This window comes from Jaculus jaculus, chromosome 18 (assembly GCF_020740685.1).
Source record: "Jaculus jaculus isolate mJacJac1 chromosome 18, mJacJac1.mat.Y.cur, whole genome shotgun sequence".
Lineage (NCBI taxonomy): Eukaryota > Metazoa > Chordata > Mammalia > Rodentia > Dipodidae > Jaculus > Jaculus jaculus.
In genome coordinates, this window is record NC_059119.1 from 56260341 (window position 1) to 56277246 (window position 16906).

Sequence of the window (16906 nt, forward strand, 5' to 3'; positions counted from 1 at the left end):
CATTCTCTCCCTGTCTTTCTTTCATTTTTACCTTCTTTTCTTTTTAACATGGACTCTCCTGAAGCCAGAAATCTACTTCCTTAGCCTCCAAAGTTCTGAGCTTATAGACATTGCCATCACACCTGACCCAAACCTCTCAATCTGATGTTTTAAAATCTTTTGTAACTATTTTCATGCTAGTTGAGATTCACATATATTTTATGCCAGTACGATGGTTCATGTTTAATGTTTCCCCATTTTGTATATTAAGTGGATAATTTCATACGACACAAAGATTTCTAAAAATAAGAAAAAAAAAGAACAGTAGACTCAATACAACTGGCCTGCTAGGCAAGATATGCCCAAGAGTGCAATAGTGGCATGTCTATTTGAGAGTAACCGACAGTTCTCAGACTGGATTCATGGCCTGCTCCATGGGAGGGATATCATGCCTGATATTGAAAACCTAGTAAAAAACTGGGAAGGCCATAATCCTAAGGAACAAACTGCTACTGTTGCTTGCCTATATGGATATATAATACCCACTAAAATGGCCTCTAATTACTTATGTTTATGCCCATATATTAGTGCTACTTTCACTTTCTGTTAGAGACATTTTTCTGTTCAGCTCATACTGACTGCTAGGGAGACTCAAAACTCAAGTACTGAGAAGGACAAACAGTATAGTGGTCAGCACTCAATGTGACATGTCTATCACACTCTCCAATGACTCAGGGACTATAGTGGAAGCGATGCTATAGGACGTTGCCTTCCAGGCAAGCACCTTAATCTCTAAGCCCTCTTTCCAGGCCAGACACTGTCTTCCAGACACAAAATGGTCATTGTATTCATGATCTTACATTAGACCCATCAATAGCTTATGGTAGACGGAAGAAGAGGGCAAAACCAAATGACCATCAAAAAGGAGGCTGGTAATAAAGGAACACTGCTTTTAAACCAAGCATGAGTGAGGAAGAGCTATGAGAATGGCTGTGAATTCCAGGTCCCAGCCTGGGTTAGAGTGAGACCCTATCTTCTCCCCTTCCCCAAAAGAACAGGGAATAATACGAAGGGGTATTGTGTAATTTTTAATTGAATTTTCTATTTTATTCATAAAATAAGAAAAGTATTTTCCCTTGTTTAGTGAACATATACTATCAGATAACTCACCACTACACGTCTGGAACTTGAGCAGTTAAATGTGAATACAAAAATAGAAACTTGAAATCAACAACAATCTCATGAGAGTTTCCCCACATCTGTTTCTCATATGTGTAAACTCATAAGAAACCACAAAAGATCATAAAATTACAAAATAATAAAATTCACTAAACTGGTACTAATGGACAGGGTTGAAAAATTTCTCTAGTAGACAAATTGCTCTTTATTTAAAAAACATCTGGCCAGGTGTGGTGGTGCATGTTTTTTATGACAGTCCTTGGGATGCAGAGGTAGGATGATTATCATGAGTTCAAGGCCAGCATCAGACATAGTAAATTCCAGGCCAGCTTGAGCAGAGTGAGACTCTACCTTGAAAAACCAAAACTCAATCAATCAATCAATAAACTGAAACACAGGCTATTTAGTGGTTCCTAATATAAACAGTCTATAAAAGGCATAAAACAAAATTATTAGATACTAGACATGTTCTGTAAGGTACCCAATAACTTTAACATGTATCTTTCTCCCATTATCACTTTGCATTGTTAAATTTGTTCTTATTTTTACTTCATTAACAAGAAGACAGATTAACAGTAATTGTGAACTGCTGTCAACACATGCATACTTACTTCATTAAATCTTGTCCCATTTATTTTATTGTCATCCAGTTAACCATATATGTGAATATTCTGTACAGCTAATAATGGCAACAGATTCCACTTAAATGACTTAATTTCATCTTACACAAATAAGCACATAATTCAATCAACTGATTGATAAAACTTTTTTTTTTCTCAAATCTGTATCTATACCCAAAATCTCTTCCTATAACCTTACTCCTGTATATGCTACTGTATACTGGATATGTCCATTCAGTGGTCAAAAAGCACTAGGATTTTTAAGTATCCATGAAAAACATCTTAATATATCCCTCAAAAAGCATTTAACAACAGTGTCACTAAACCTGTACTTGATATCACTTCCTTTCACTGTAAAAAAAAAAAAAAAATTGCAGACTGGAGAGATGGCTTAGCAATTAAAGCACTTGACTATGAAGGTTAATCACTCATGTTCAAATATCCAAGTCCCACATAAGCAAGATGCACAGTGACCCAAGTGTGCCATGTTGCACATGTGCACACGTGTGCACATGTCCAGAGTGTGTTTGCCGCTGCTTCAGGCCCTAATGTGTCTCTTCTCTCCCCTCTCTCTGTCTCTCAAATCAATCAATCAATCAATAAATAAATATAAATATAGTGCCATCATTTTAGTTTATCAGGCACAAATTTGTACATTCAGTGTGTCAAAAATCAAGTATTGTGTTGTTTTGCTTCCATTTATTTTAATTTACGAAATACTATATGTCAGTGTTACATATAATATATACTAGATATGTAATATATAGAATATATATAAAATATTGCCTTCATAAAAGAAGTCACCTTCTATAGCATGTCTCACTGACTTCTACTTGCATATCTTTATAATAGTAATTCTCAATTTGAGTTCACTAGGACTTTTTTTTACATATTGAGAAAGGTTAGTGGTATGGCTCCGTGGTACAGTGCTTGCTTAAGGCACAAAGGCCTTGCGTTCTAGGCCCCTCCCATGTGCACAGTGTTGAAGGGCTGAGTCACCCTCAGAGGTTACTAAGAAATCATGTATTTCTAATGGAACTGTATCCATTATCCAACCATTTCCTGTCTCTTGCATCATAATACCCAAGTCTAAACTGGACCCAGTTTATTGCTACGACTCCTCTACTGGTCAACCTGCTTCTCTCGTTGCTTTCATCCTTTTCTTCCAATGACAGCCAGAGTAGAGTAATTGTTGAAAGAAAGAAAATGTGACATGTTCATTCTCAGTATTTTAGAGTATTGATCACTTTATAGGTGAATATTCAGGAATTGCTGCAAATATCAAGGCTATCCGGGATCAACATCTTTGCAGTTCTGTAATTTTTTTTCTTTCTTGCTTTTTTATTTATTATTATTATTGAATTTTGAGATGGGAGTCTCATATAACATAGGCTATATTTGACCTTGCTTTTCGCTGAGATGGTATAAAGAACGTGCATGCTATGTGATGCTCAAGGAGGTTCAATCGTTGTCCGGTGTGATGGAATTCACACATAACAAAAACGCACGCATGCGTAAATATATCTCCATGCATTCAGTCATTGTGTTGTCTACAGCCTAGTGAAGATGTCATGTATAAACAGGCATCCACGCCTCCACCCTCATAATGTAATGCAATACCCCACGTGCACTGAACAGGACATAACAGTGGCTGCACTAACGAAAAGGGGAGGCCAAGATGGAATCATGGAGCCGGCAGCGTTGGCCATTTTTGTGTGGATAATGTGGAAACGAAATATTCTCTGTATCCATCCAAGGCCCCGAAAATATCCTCCATCCTATGATAATTGGTGTCAAGATTCCCACTGTTTTTACTCGGGGTGCAAATTATTGCTTCACATGCATTTTTATACTTTACAGTAGAGAGTGTGAGAAATCGTATCATCATTTTAAGAGAGAGTTGGCTGTATTCAAATCTACTAGGGAATGTCCACTAATTGGGGCCTTTCACTATCCCCGTCCCAGCTCTTCTTATTTTCTCCGCGTATATGGAAAGCAAGGGTTTCTTTGCACCTACAAGGTCGTGTTTCAAAGTTCACACTGCATGACACAGGAATCTGTTCGGCTTCCGTCTGTCCTCATGCATGGGTAGGGACGTCAGTCAGTCTTTCAGAGTTGCGCCCTTCATCCACTCCAGTGCATTTACTTTGTCCTGTTTCCTAGCAACTGGTTCTGTCTAATTTATTTTCCCGCAGTGTCCCTGGTGCATCGGGCTTTCTCGTTCCTCTCTCTCTCTTGTTAAGTGGATTTATCTGTATCTAATAGCCTTTGTGCCTTATGACTGTCAAACTACTCTTCTCCAGAGAGCAGTGGGGACACCATACAGCCGCAGAGGACATATTTTAAACTAGGTACAGGCCCATACTTTTCAGAAAGAGATGCTCACATACTTTATTAATATTGTTTCATTTTTGTAGTATTAAACCACTTGCATGATGAGAACTTCCTTTCATCCCCAAGGGCTCCTTTGTCAGGGCCATGTAGATATTAATCTACTCCTAATTGCAGTTTGTGACTTGTCTAAATCCTAAATGATGTTAATTAACTCCATTGTGGGCAAATAATTCATTATTCCTAGTATCAGTTCTTTCCTTATGATGAATAATGTTTAAATACTTTAAAGAGGGACTCAGTCATGGACATCCTGTGTACATAGGAGAATGGTCCACTTTTATCTTCCCCATATGATAGTGGCCAAGTATAATAGAGAGATGATAGCAAGGTAGCAATTTTTTTTTTTTTTTGCCAATAGTCAGTTTATACATGCCTAACTCATATGAACATATATGAAATTATCATAGGGAGAAAGAGAGAGACACAGAGAGCGTACCTTGGCGTAACATTTCACAAAATGACTGCTTCTTTTATATTTTAATTTTGCTTATTTATTTGAGAGTGACAGACACAGAAAGGGAGAGAGAGAGAGAGAGAGAATGAGCACACCAGGGCCTCCAGCCGCCACAAACTCCAGATACTTGCGCCACCTTATGCATCTGGCTTGCATGCATCCTGGGGAATGGAGCCTCTAACCAGCATCCTTAGGCTTCACAGGCAAGCACTTAACCGCCCCCGAGTGAGTGCTTCTTAAATAGACACATCTCTAGTTCATGGAAAGCAGCACTGTGTGAAGCCCGTCAGCACAGGCTCTCCAGTGCTCTCTGTGTGCTATGAGCAGAAGGAAAGAACTGGAAATAAGCCAGAGTCACTCTTAGGAGACATCCGTCTTCACAGAACTGTATAACAGCAAGATAGTATTCCCTGTTAATTGTATTTGTAATTGGTACTATTTTATGAATGAAAAATTACGTAAATTCCATTAGGGATAAGTTGACAGCTGTGCTGAGTAAATTAGATGTGTTCAGACTGTAAAAACTGGGGATCACTTCTATTACAGTGGTTTGTCATTTGAAATGGACCTTAAGATCACCTTCAGAAAAATAGCATAGTTTATGCTGACTTCACTCTCCATTGGAGAATCTGTTTTTCTTCAGGTGATTTTTAAAGTCCATTTCTAACTACAACTATTACTACATAAGAGTTCCCCAGTTCTACATTTTGCAGAAGGTAGTGAAACTAGAGGAGATAAACTACCCCTTGCGCTCCAGCCAAGCCTCAGCCGAAACCACAGAGGAACTGGGGAGAAGAGCAAGAGCGCTGCTTCCATGCTGAACCTGGTAATCAGCGCCAGGGTGAAGGAGACAGACCCCGAGGATGCTCAACTCCTACCAAAGCAGAGACCCAGAGGCTGCTAAGAGCTCATCGCTGAAGTAGGCTTAAAACTCACCCACCACGGCTAAGGGAATTTTGCCGAAGAGGAGGTGGGAAGATTGTAAGAGCCACAGGTTGAGACATCATGCTCAGAGACATTCCCTTCCCCGACCCCCCGAAAAAGCAAAAAAACAACTGACTGCTGTTCCCACAACGCATAACCCACAACCCCAAGGGGAATACCTACAACCTCACTGAGGAGGGTTCCTAGCGAACCTGGGGCAGGGATGAAGGAAAAGAGGGTACAAACAAAATAAGTTATTAATAATAAATAAATAAGTAAAATCACCTAAAGATAGTTACCACATATTTTCCATGAGGAAAAGTCTTCTCCTGTGAAATTATCCCCTACCATTAAAACATAACATGCTTTTGTAATAATTCAGACTTAATTTGTTCATGTAATTAATTTAATTCATAAGTAGGGACACTTCCTCTATTTTCTTTTATGTACTGTGCTATGCTGGCATTTATATTCAAGGCCTTGGGTTTGCTAGGTAAGCAAGCTACCATTGGACAAAATTGTCAACCCTAGAGACATTGTTTAGATAGAGGTAGGTAATATAAATGGTGGTGATATACTGTAAATGGGATAAGCATCGCATACTAGATGTGGAGAATGGTTTGATTTGCATTCCTTTATAACTTAAAAAGTCACCATGCTGGCATTTTCTGGGAAATTGACTCCTCTTGGCTTTCTTTCTGCGAAACTTCCATAGTATCATTAGCTTCAGGTCTCATGCACGGAGGTTCTGACTGAAAGCATTCTGACATCTTGCAAGGGGCCATGAGAATTGTTATGTTCTTATTACTCACATTTCACTACAATGCAGTCCATAGACACCTCACCTTCTTCTAATCTTTTGTAATAACTATCGTCTCTGACTTGTGTTATGATTGTAGATGGAAATGTGTAGCTATATAAAACATCGAGTGGCATGTATTTTCACCTGTATACTTCTCTAGATACCCAATGGATATGTTCATATATAAAAGATACTAGGGCATGGAGAAAAAGGAATTTTCCCACAAAGCCAAAGACCCAGGTTCAATTCCTTATTACCCACATAAACCAGTTGCACAAATTGGCACATGACTTTGGGGTTCTTTTGCAGCGGCTGGAGATGCTCTCTCTTCTCTCTCCCTCCTTCCTTGCAAATAAATAAATTAGATACTTATATCTTTTGGTTGAATTAAGAAGTGAATGAATGATTCAGAAAACTTCCACAATAATCAACACCTGTCTTGTAGTAAGAGTGGTGTTTTCCAAGTCAAGCTGGAAATCTTAATGATACATTTGCTACGATTTTCTTGCTTTAGTGACAAACATTTCATGACCACCATCAATTCTTCTAGCCACTCACACTCTCTCATATCAACCCCTTCTGTCATTATTATATACATTTGTCATTGCTTCCTTGCCGGGACTCTGACATACTTTGCAAAATAAGGAAGGCTAGAATGATAGAGGGAAGGAAAGGAAGAAAACAAAGGACTTCCTATTCTTTCTTCTCACCCCAAACTTACCTACAACAACAAAAGAATGTCCTCTTGCCCCATCTTATGCCTCTTCAAAACTTTCTTCATATGACAAGTTACAAGTCTCACTTTATGGGGAAAGAAAATGAAAAGACTATTAATGGTATCTATACTTCGGCATCTAAATAAGATTAAGAAGCTTCACATTTTCCTCATAAAAAGTGCAGACTATCCAACTTTTAAATTGAGAATACAATCTAGAAGTGTTGCAGGCTGCTTGTCTGAGACAAGTCACTTCATCTTTTTGACATTATTTCTATTCCCACAGCTCAAGCTAAGTAACCACACCTCATTCTGTAATTTTCTCTGTGACTGACGGGACTTATTTCGGCTGCAGACAGCCCAGTAGGACAAGTCCAGCTGTCTGTTTCCGAATCTTTACCAACCTTGCTTTACAATTAGATGCAATGACTAAGATGATGCACCGATCTGAAGACTTCTCAGCTTTGCATGCTGCATAGATTCTGCTTTGAGAGAATACAGCTGTCCTTTCAAAGCTGCAAAGGATTAATTCCAGGACCTCTAAAGTCTGCTTTTATATAAAATGACATGTTTCATATTGCCTGCACGCACATTCTATCTATCTATCTATCTATCTATCTATCTATCTATCTATCTATCTATCATCTATATCATCTTTATCGTCATCATCTATCTCCCACATACTTTAAATATTCACTGCATTACCTATAAAATGCTATGTAATACAAATTGATGAAAAGCTGTTTTGTCCATGGCATAGTAACAGTGTAAAATTTGTCTAGGATCAAGCATATATGGATTTTTAAATGTTTATACACAGAGAAATGTCTCCTACCCATAACTGTGGGCTAACTCCACAATGCATGGCCCATATATCTCAACAAGGAGGGGCTAGGTAGAGGGGAAGAACATGGATGAGCCTAACAATGGTACCAACTTGACTATATTTACTGAGTACAAAAATAATTAATAAAACTAACTAAATAAATAAAATGATTATAAATGGTTGGGTATATAATTGTGCACAGTTGAGGTCCAGTTATACTATCAACCCTTGGCTCCAAATGTATGAACCCCACTGTGACTAACTTGTGATAATAGAGTGAATGAATCCAGCTCTTATTTGACCAATTACTTTTTATTTTCCTGAGAAACAGGCAATCAATAAGCGCAAACCCCTCTATTGGTATAGTTACCCATTTTATAGAACTATAGCAGAATGCTTGAGGCTGGACATTGCACAGAGGAGAGAGATGTTCCTATCTCATAGTCATGGAAATTGAATGTCCAGATTGGGCTGCCCAAACTTTGGCTTCTGGCTTCAGGCTTCTGGTGAGACCTGTGCTCTATGGCATCACGGTGGGAGGTCATGCAGGGGAGAAGCAATGTGCAACACTGTGTGCCAGAGAGCAGGGAGGGGCCAGGCTTGCTTTCCTTTCTTTCTTTATGTGTTGTATACATGCATGTGGTGTGTGTGCGCACACACACATTCACGTGAGTGTTGAGGATCCTAACTCCAGTTCCTATGCATGATGTCAAGTGCTACACTGACTATCCAGTCTTGTCTTGCTTTTTAACAACAGACCTTGAGAACTACCTTAACTGCCTCCACCACCACCCCCACCCCCCGCCAAGGACAGTGCACCCAATGGCCCTGTCACCTCCCACTGGGCTCCACATTGGAAAGTTCTCTTCACTCAAGCACGCCACCTTGACAGCCAACGCTACAACACCTTGATCCTTGGTGGACTCAACGCATCTGAATCAGTGATTGTCCACTGAGTTCATGTTTGGTCAGGCTTTTTTTTTTTATATTTAGCCATAGAAATGCAAATGAAGTAACGAGTTCTGCCTGCGGTATTTGAAACGGAGCACCATGAGGCAGAGTCTTCTGAATTATTCCCTTGATTTTCAGTTAGTTCATAATTTCAAAGATGAGAGAAATGAGCAAAGACATGAAATTTACCTTTGGGCAAAGCTGATTTTCTTGGCTTTTCTTTTTATGCCTTTTTTTTCTCTCTTTTTCATAAGTGGAAATTCATTATCAGTTTAGCAAAGTTAATATCATCATTTACACAAATGCAGTATTAAGTAATATAGCTAAGGTGTGTGCACCATTACTGAAGAAGCAACAATGCTGAGAGACTCCTGAACTGCATTTCATATGGATCGCGAAATACGCATTGTTTATCTCTAACTAAAAGGGGTTTTAATCACTTTGACCACATGATATTTTCCTATACTTATTGAATATAATCATTATAATCAATTTGACAATGTACTAGATTTAAGGAAAAAAAAAGCTGCTAGAGTTAAGAACATTGAAGAAATGCTTTTTAGAAAGTACACTAATTACCCATGCTGGGATCGGCAGTGAAAACAATGTGACTGATCTAATGGCTATGGAGCCTCAAAACCAGGCAGCGAGGTTGCCTCCGTTCCTCTTTCAGGACTTGGTTTGTCCACTACCTGTCTGCAGCTGAGTTTCCAGAAGAGGTTTCTGCACCTCAGTGCAGGTCTTTTATCAAGTAAGTGAAGACTTTCATTGCAAGACACCCTGTCTGCAGTAGCTGAAGGACTGCTCTTCATTACAGATAATAGGAAATGTTCTTCAAAACCCAGGGTGGGGGGTGGGGGGGTGGAGGTGAGCTATCAGGTAAACAAACTGCAGAAGCTGGGCATTGTCCAGGCTGCATCTTCTTGTTTGACTTGATTCATTTCAGTGGTCTTTTGTCACTCTTACCAGACTGAAATATTATTGATATCACTGGGGACAGATTTCATGTTCAATTTGTCTGGCTTCTTCTGAGGTGACCTCATTACCTAGTCGCTGGCCTGCAAGAGGAATGCAAAATGTGAACTCACTTTCTACCCTGCCATCTCTTTTCCTACCTGCAATTTAATGCAGTGGATTTTTGTTTCTTATTTATACTTTAATTAAGCTGTTAGTCTACTGTTTTGGAAGAATTCTTGAATATTTAGACAAATCTAATCTTATCTGATATACAAAAGTCAAAGGATTACGGAGTCCAACATAGAATTTTATTACTGTGAGAAATGAAAGCTTTTGAAATTCAAGCTTGTTTGGAAAGAGCAGAATTTCTAGCACAAGTCTCTCTTGCCTGGCTGTGTTCAAACTAAGAAATCAGCCTCCTATCCTGCCTTCAGACCCCGGAACTCACACCACCAGCCCGCCTGCTTGTCAGACCTTTAGATTCAGGCTGTAATTCTGCCATTGGCTAGCCTGGCTCTCCAACCTTCCAGATTCAGATCATTTGCTTCATAGGCTGTATAATGGTATGAAATATTTCCCCCATATTAAATTGCGTGTGTCTGTTTGCCTGTGTTTAAGTGCATGCATGTCTTATTTTCTATGTCTTATTTTTGGAGAAAAAAAAGCAGCATTCTATATGCATATAAACAAAAATTAAAAATAATATACAGACAAAATCATTTGCATTCATAAACATAAATGGTTGCCTATGAACAAGCCCCAGATCAAAAAGAAAGATAATAAAATTTTTAAATAAAAACAAATTAAAAGTAAGAAAAATTGTATCAAGAAACTGAAGTAAAAAGATGCCCCCTGCTGATTAGTAACCAGGATAAAGAGCGTTTGACTTTTTACTACAACTCTGCTAAGATATATATCAACTTAAATGCTCTTTTCATTTCTTCAGGATTTTTCAGTAATAATGGAATCTTTGCTATCGATTTGATGTAACTAACTGGATCAGGCTCTGATGATAATGCAGACTTACTGAGAATGCAATGTCTAAGGCCACATGACTCTAAATATACCTCCCAAACTCAAGTAAATATGAGCAAAGCATAAAAGCAGCCTCCCCCAACAAGAGTACCCCACTTATGCACTGATGTCAGTGTGGCTCATACATCTAGGAGTCTCACTGGATACAGTTAGGTGCAAAGTACACAAAAAAATTCAGAAACTCTGGATAAGTCTGAAAGGCTAGGAGATTTGCTTCCAAATTTCCAACAACAAAGTTTCCTATACACACTAACATGCTGTGGAGCATGAGGGAACATATTACACAAATTATAAAGAATATGAGCAATATGGGAAAGATACTTGCATATATTAGCTCAATGTTGTCACTTGCCCCATTCAAGAACTAATAATTGTATTTTCTATTAAATTTACATATCTGTATTTTTACATATTTACTGGGTCTCACTATATTGGTTTATCCTATAACATAGTGGTTAAATTTTTCATTGTTTTTGAATTTTTAATTTTTTTGTTTATTCTTATTTACTTATTATTTTAGAGTGACAGACAGAGAGAGAAAGAGGTAGGGAGAGAGAGAGAGAGAGCATGGGCATGCCAGGGCTTCCAGTCACTGCAAACGAACTCCAGATGCGTTCACCCCCTTGTGCATCTGGCTAATGTGGTTCCTGGGGTGTCGAGCCTCAAACCAGGGTTCTTAGGCTTCACAGGCAAGTGCTTAACTACTAAGCCATCTCTCCAGCCCCTTTTTGAATTTTTAAAAATATTTATTTATTGATTTGAGAGAGAGAGAGAATGGGCTCTCCAGGGACTCCAGGCACTGCAAATGAACTCCAGATGCATGAATCTGGCTTACGTGGGTACCAGGGAATCGGACCTGGATCCTTAGACTTCAAAGTCAAATGCTTTAATATCACAGCCATCTCTCTAGCCCTAAAATTTTCATCTTTGAGATTTGTACTAAAAGCAGACCTAGGGCTGGAGAGATGGCTTAGTGGTTAGGCACTTGCCTGTCAAGCCTAAGGGCCCCTGTTTGAGGCTTGACTCCCCAGGACCCACGTTAGCCAGATGCACAAGGGGGTGCATGTTTCTGGAGTTTGTTTGCAGTGACTGGAGGCCCTGGCATGCCCATTCTCTGTCTGTCTGCCTTTTTCTTTCTCTGTCGCTCTCAAATAAAAAAAAAAAAAAGGCAGACCTATATTTTAAATTTGTTTATTTTTTATTTATTTATATTTATTTACTTATTATTTAGAGAGAAAGAGGGACAGATGAGAGAGAGAGAGAGAAATAGAAAGAGAGTTTGACTGGGCATTCTAGGGTCTCTAGCCTTTGCAAATGAAATTCCGATGCATGCACCACTTTGTGCATCTGGCTTTATGTGAGTACTGGGAAACCTAACCTATGTTCTTTGGCTTTGCTGAAAAGTACTTTAACCTCTAGAGAAAGAGAGTGAAGGAGAAAGAGAGGGAGAGAGAAAGACAGAGAATGAGAGAGAATGGGCACACCAGGACCTTCAGCCACTGTAAATGTACTCCAGACACATGCACGTGTGCCACTGTGCATCTGGCTTTATGTGGGTTTCGTGCCATAACTGGTGAGCTATCTCTCTAGTCCTATTTACTTATTTTAAAATTCCAGAATACCTCTAAAATTTATGCCTATTTTTGTGTCTGGGTAGATTTTTTTCCTTTCCCTGCTCTGTATCATCATGATTAATGACAGTTTCAAAATATTGCTCTCCAGTGAAGGGGCATTAGAATATTTCCATTAAAATCATTGTCTGAATGCATATTTTGAAGTTTTCAAGTAAAAATGTGCTGTTTGCTTTCATGACACATGAAATGGATGTAGTCTTTTCCCACTTTCCCTCGTGTTTGATGCTTATCTGTATGCTTTTCTTCCTCTTGCTTTTAGGTGATTTGTCTTTTCTTATTGATTTTTGGAGTTTGTTTGTATATTCTGGATTGTCGCTTTATTCCTCATATGTCCTCATAGTTTTTGTTACTAGCCTAGCTGTTTTAATGTATCTTATTGAAGGGTGAATGCTCATTTGGAGGCATATAATGCAATTGTTTCCTAGAGTAAACATTCTAAACATCCTAGTTAAGATAATTTTTCTTATTGTAGAAGATGTGATGATACATTCCTATATACTGTATAATTTTTTTCTAATATTTGGCTTAGGACAAGACTTAATCCATGTGGGATAATTTTATAGATGGAAGTTGGGACCTAACTGTAGTATGAACAACCGGCTTTATGAATAACATTAGCCATTACATCTTTAATCATTTTAATACCACATCAGTCATGTTAATTTTTTCATCTGTACTTCAAAACACTTTTTGTGTTGTCTGTTTTGTCACATTTGATTTTTGGTATATTTTGTCAAATCCCCACCTTCTACTTCCCACTTCTTAGCCAAGAAGAAACAAGTATGAAACTCAGATAAAGTCTACTTTATCATTCAAAGCACAAGACTGCAGAAGAAGCAAAGTAAGAAGAGTGAAGGAGGAAACAGAGGGATGAAATTATGCAAAATAAAGGCATTAGGGACATTTGGAGGAACATGAGCAGCACAACTTTCTCATCCAACTGGAGTTTGAGAAACTACAACTAAGAAATAACTTTAAAAGACCATGTGGAATTGGTGTGTATGTGTGGTGTGCATGTGGTGTGGGGAGTGGTGTTTTCCACATCACTAAGTCAGTCCAGTATATCTGGACACAGTCACACAAGAAGTCATCATCAGGGGAAAAGAGCATGAATCTCAAGAGGGAATCACACTTAGACATATATTTACAGCATCAAGAGACAGATTCTGCCTATTTTATCTGTTTCGTGGTAGATGCTAATGAAAGAAATGGAAGACTGTGGTGATAATGAAAGTTATATCCTATTGGGAAGCAAAGGGAACTTCTTCACCAGGAAGTAAGAGGCTGGAGAGGGCAGGTTCTCCTTGTTTGAAGACTGACTCCGTGTTGGGACTGAAGGAAGGAGAGGGTCAGAGAAGACACCACATTTGTTTCCTCCTTAAGCAACTGGGTAGTCAGTCAATCACCAATGAGACAGGACTGTATTGCTGTATTGCCAAAAAGAAAAAAAAAAAAATAATGGGAGACTTGGATGTTTGTTTTGTTGCTAAAGAATTTATTGTACCATCTGGATTAAATTCTCATTGCCAACAGAAGCTGTTGGCAGACTTTCCTGTCAGTCTGATGAGGAGTTATGGCCCACATAATTTATTTTTATGGGTATTATGTCAATAATCAATATTACCCTCTGGTTTTCAGAGGAGTTTACTTGCTATGGTTTACCCAATTAATACTGGCCCAGGCTAATTATGAAGAGCATCTATCAGTAGGGGTATGTGTGGTGGTAAGGGAAGAAGCTAGTATTTTCCCATGGATATAACATTCATAGAAAGTTTTTAAAAAAATATTTATTTGTATGGAGGGGAGAGAGAAAGAGACAGAGAGAATGGGCATTCCAGGACTTCTAATCACTGTAGATGAACACCAGATACATGTGCCACTTTGTGCATCTGGCTTTATATGGTTATTTGGAAATCAAACCTGGGTCATTAGGCTTTGCAAGCAAGCACCTTAATCACTGAGCAATCTCTCCAGCCTTTTCTATAAAAATATTTTTTTAGTATTTTCTTTGAATTTATTTATTTAAGAGACAGAGAAAGGATGAGAGAGAGAGAGAGAGAGAGAGAGAGCAAGAGAATGGGTATATGAGGAGCTCCAGTCATTGCAAACAAATTCCAGCTGCATGTGCCACCTTGCATATCTAGCTTATTTGGGTCCTGGGGAAGTGAACCTGGATCTGTTGGCTTTGCAGACAAGTACCATAACTACTAAGCCATCTCTCTGGTCCCCCAATATACTTATTTGTTTGCAAGTAGAGAGAGCGTGTATGTCATAGAAAGCTTTAAAGTGAAAAACAAAATGAAAAGAATCATCTAGAATCCTTGTGAGTATTAAAAATCCTATTGCTTGATTTGATTTGATTTAGTGTTGCTTTCTTTGTAAACTCTCAGATCTCTGTTTTGGGGAGGTTTGAGTGACCACAGCATCTGTTGCCATTTTATTGGAACTGGTTGTCAGGCTAGCTGTAAGAGCCATATTTATGTCACAGCTTCCCCTATAATGACTCTGGGCCCAGGCAGATGAGGTGGAGGTGATGCAACTCCTGACAGTCAGCTCTCATTTCTTGATGTATTGATATATTCTTGTTGTCCACTGTATTCTCTTCCATCTGTAAAATGGAACAGATTCTCCAACCAAATGTGAAAGCAGTTTGAATAAAAGGGGATAAACCTAGTCAGTAGAATGATTTACTGGGCTGGAGAAATAGCTTAGTGGTTAAGGTGCTTGCCTCCAAATCCAAAAGACCCAGGCTCAATTCCCCAGGACTAAGCCAGATACACAAGATGATGCATGCATCTGGGGTTTGTTTGCAGTGGCTGAAGGCCGTGGGGCACCCATTCTCTCTCTCTCTTTCAAATAAATAAAATAAAAGTTTTTAAAAAGGGACTGGAGAGATGGCTTAGCGGTTAAGGCACTTGCCTACAAAACCTAATGACCAGAGTGTAATTCCCCAGGACCCACATAAAGCCAGATACACAAAGTGGTGTGTGCAACTAGGATTCATTGGCAGTGGTTGGAGGCCCTGGCACATTCATTCTCTCTATCTGCATCTCTTCTCTCTCTGCAAATATATAAATAAAATATTTTTAAAACAGAATGATATATTGATGTGAATATCCCTTCTTCTTAGTTAGAGAGCGGTGGAGGTTATCTTGGGAGCATTGATCATTGGTATTCCAGAAGAAGGTTTGTATGGGATGGATTCATGTTGTCATTAATTTTGTGTTTCCCCAGATTACCCCCTTCCTTTCTTCCTTCCTTCCTTCATTTCTTTTTTCTTTTGCTGATCATTGATTTGTTATGCAGCTGCCCTTCCACCCTTCCCTCACTTTTTCCCTATCTTCATTCTAATGTCATGTCCATATTCTAGATAGTGATTATGGCTAACAATTAACTAATGCTGGACCAGGTTAGGAACTGCATATGAGAGAGGTTATGCAGTGTTTGTCTATCTGAGCCTGATCGATGTGATTTTTCCTCTGAAATTTGATCATTTCATTTTTCCTTACCATCAAGTAGAATGCCACTGTGTGAATGCACCACATCTTCACTAAACATTCATTTGTTGATGGGCATCTGGGCTGCTTCCAGTTCCTGGCCATCGTGAATAGAGCAGCAATAAAAATGGTTGAGCAAATGTCTCGGTTACATGATAGAGTCTTTAGGGCATGTGTGCAAAAGAGTTATAGCTGGATCCGATGGTATTTCAGGTGTTTTGTCTGAGCAATGAGGAAGTAATTGATACAACGTACAGCAAATACGATTGACCTACTTTAGACCCATTTTTGTTAAAGCTTATTTTGAGGGATTTTGTGTCATGTCACTTTGTGCAGTGCATTCTAAAAGTTGAGAAACATTGATTTAGATGAACATGGGAAATGATCAGGAAAACAATATGAAATGTTTGCTATATTTCTAAGATGCTGGCTCTGAATACCAAAGCACATCTCTTTCCAGAAACATGGTTTCATTTCTCATTGTAAACAAGTATAACTAGATCTATGTCAAAAGAAAGTTAAAATCCAACAGTGAGTATACATATTTTTGCATTAATGAGTGTATGTTAGGGTCTACTACACAGAAATGTATTAGGTATTGTTTGCATTTTTGGTAAAAAAAAAAAAAAAAAGGTAGGACGTCCATAAAGCTTCCTTGAACAAAATACAAGTTCTTGGCTGGGGAGGTAATACCACTGTGTGGCTAAAGGAACTTTCTGGCAAAGCCTGATAGCCAGGGTTCAACTTGCCGGCTGCCCATGCAAACCTGGATGAGCTTTCTTTTACACATCAAGCAACGCTTGCACACATGCCCATGCACACGCACTCACACACAAACAGAAGTTGTTTGAAAATACAAATCCTAATATGAAATTATTAGTCACATTTTGAAGGTTAGAGGTATTAAACTTGGGCTTAGCTGGGTTCTCTGCTGAGAAT